This window comes from Pteropus vampyrus, unplaced genomic scaffold (genome assembly GCF_000151845.1).
Source record: "Pteropus vampyrus isolate Shadow unplaced genomic scaffold, Pvam_2.0 Scaffold89, whole genome shotgun sequence".
Lineage (NCBI taxonomy): Eukaryota > Metazoa > Chordata > Mammalia > Chiroptera > Pteropodidae > Pteropus > Pteropus vampyrus.
Window position 1 is genome coordinate 856,354 of NW_011888870.1, and position 2,992 is coordinate 859,345.

The 2,992-nt window shown below is 46.9% G+C and overlaps 1 long non-coding RNA gene across 1 annotated transcript; it reads left to right on the forward strand.

Moving 5' to 3' along the window:
• Window positions 1-508: 508 nt before the first annotated feature.
• On the forward strand, window positions 509-2,766 carry LOC111742228. The gene is made up of 3 exons (XR_002781232.1): window positions 509-1,361; window positions 1,442-1,569; window positions 2,087-2,766. It is a non-coding gene; the product is annotated as an uncharacterized LOC111742228 (long non-coding RNA).
• The last annotated feature ends 226 nt before the right edge of the window (window positions 2,767-2,992 follow it).

Here is a 2,992-nt window from a genome sequence, read left to right on the forward strand (position 1 = left end):
AACTTATTTACAAAAAAGCGGCTGTAGGCCTATGGTTTGCTGATTTAATTTTGTTAAAATATTGTAATAAAGTTTTATTTATCTTGGTCACTGAGTTTTTTTTGTGGCCGTCCCCGCTACCCCCGTTAGGTTTTTGTACCCAAAGCAAACACCTCACTCTCCTGACACTATCCCCCGCCCTGTTTGTATTCCTAGAGCCCAGCATAGTTTCTGAAGAAGTGTGGGCTCCGTTCACGTAGTTGGACAAATGAAGGGATGAAGGAACGAAGTGGAAAGGACACCAGACTAGGAATTGAGAGCTCTGAGGTCCAAGCTCTGCCACCAGCTATGTGTCCAGGCGCATTCCTTAACCCTGCAGACCTCGGTTTTCTCATCTGTGCAACACACAGAGCGTAGTGGATGATCTTGCAGGATTCTTTCTGTACACGCTCAACAGACATTCACGGATAAAGTTATGGATCAAATATGAAAAGATAGACATGACCCAGTTCCTTGCCCTGGAGGTGCCCACAGTTGCATGGATTCACTCTCTGGGCCTTAGGCCTTCCCTCTGGAAAATGCGATGATACTAACCTAGGGCTACAGTGGAGCTCGAATGAGAAGGCAAGCATTCCGTACTGCATGACTCCAAGCTCTCGCAAATCCTGAACTCCAGGACTTGTTTTCCTACTTCTCTATCAACCAGTCAACAGAAGTCCTAACATCGTACCCTTGTACTGACTGGGCTGTGGGGAGCAGCTGGGTGCCGTGATTTCGAACCCACCTGGGCACTTACTAACTGCATGGGCAAGTCACTTAACTTTCCAGAGCCTCCATTCCTTCCCCTGATAAATACAAATAACAGTTAAGGGTTCTCTCGCCTCATCGCATTGTTGCAGAGGTGACTGGAGATTGTCATTGCAAGTACCTTGCAAACCAAAAACACGAAACGTACTCTGAAAGCCGTTTGAGGACTGCCGCACTGAGGTTTTATGTCTTCCTTCTCTCCCTCCATCCCTCCCACCTGCTCTCAGAAAAAGGAACAGAAATGACTTCTTACTCACACCAGGCGTGATCCCTGCAGGAGGAAGCTTAACTTTTAGTTGGCATCAAGGCTTTAAAGTAAGGGAAGGGAAGTGGAATTTCAGGAGCTGAGGAGTAGGAGGAGAATTTGGGGGTCAGAGAGCCTTTCTCAGTAATTGAAATGGCATCATAAGCAATGGCATGGAGAGTGCTTTCAAAATTTCCGTGCGCTCTCCTCTTTGGTCGTTTCTCATAGAAACTTGAAGAAGAGCCATTCACTTCTCCTTGAGCCTCGGTTTCCTTCCTCGTGGAATGAGAGAGTTGGACATGAAGACCTCTGAGCCTCCTGCTTCTTTCAGGTTCTAATGATTCTTCGGAAGGGCGGGGAGGTGTGGGCGACAGGGGAAAGAAAGATTTCATTTCCCTTTGCCCTCCCCAGATACCGCGTCTGGTCACCTCACTCCCACACCCGTGGAGGGGCCAGAGCCTGGCCACCCAATGGGGAGCCCTGGGCAGGCCCAGGGTGGGCTCAGGACCACGTGGGCGTCCGGCCCAGGACACTTCAAGGTAAAGGTTAATGCTCCGCCTCTCCTGTCTATCTAAGCTGGTCAGGCTGGGGCACATCCTCTGCCAGCCCGCCCCACCCTCTGAGCCCGCGGGTGCCCATTGCACAATCACTTCCCCGGGGAATGCAGCTGGGGCAGTTCCCACGGGGCTCCCAGCTCAGGGTGGGACCCTTTGCTCAGCCGAGGGGCGATCAGAATCGCATTTGGCAAAATATTAATTATTGTTGCTTCCAAAGCCCCACTACCACAGGGTGCATGGCCCTGCCCAGGAAGTCCAAATAATTAGCATCACTGGCATTTTAGTCACCCCCTGGTGGGGAGCTTGATCACGTGATCCCCAGCTGCCCTTCCCCGCCCCGCCCCCCTCAGGCATGAGCCACTTCCTGGAACCCCGGCTGGGACCCGCAAGTGGTGGAAGCCGGTCACGGGCTGGGGTAAGGAGTAAGGAAAAAGAGAATACGAAACTATCCAAGACAACTTACTAAGAGAATTTATATATGATTCCTTTTATTTTCCAGAAGATTTGAGAGATGTGAGAAAATCGCCCCAAGTCCTAAGGAGGCAAGAGGCAGAGCCAGGGCACTTTCCACTACACTAATGGCGGGAAATTTCACGGGCAGAATAAACTATCCCAAGTCTAATCAGTGATTTGAACATATTGGAAACGTGAGAAAGCAGTGGGCAGGCCAGCGGTGTCAGGGCGACCGTGGGACTATGAGACTCTCATACTCTTGGTGGCAGTGAAAGTGTCCCATCAAAATACAGTGAGGTGGTGTGCAACCAGGAGGGCCATGCCTCTTGCCCTGCATCATTTTAGGAAACAGCCTCTTGAATTTCCTTGGAACAAAGTGCTTAATTGTTGTCAATTAAGCATCAATCGGGATTTCAAAGAAGCATTCCAGAATCAGAAGTGTTTTTTTGAAAAAACACTCATAATTTACAAATGCATACCACTCCCTGTCCTCTGTCCTCTCCCAAGCAGTGGAAACAACCATTGGAGGATATGGTTCTATCTACTCCACGGGGTATTTTGTAGCTCTTGAGAATGACCATTACAAAGAGTCCTTAATAACATAAGGAAGTGTAAATGCTATAAGGTCAGATTCACAACTGTACAGACAAGATGGTCACAGATGTTTAAGAGAAAAAAAAGGAACAAAGAATGCAAGAACCAAAACCAACATATAGTAAACAGATTGGCAAGAAACTGAAAATGTTTACAGTGGTTTTCTGTGAGTGGCGGGTGATTTCTTTTTCTTCTTTCAACTTTTCACTATTTTTCGACTTTTCTATCTATGGCATATATTACTTTAAATGCCATATATGACCATATATAAAAATTTGTTTTATATTTAAAATACTATTTGTATTTTATTTTAAAAGAAAGTAGCTAATAATAGTAATAAAAATAATAATTAGAACAA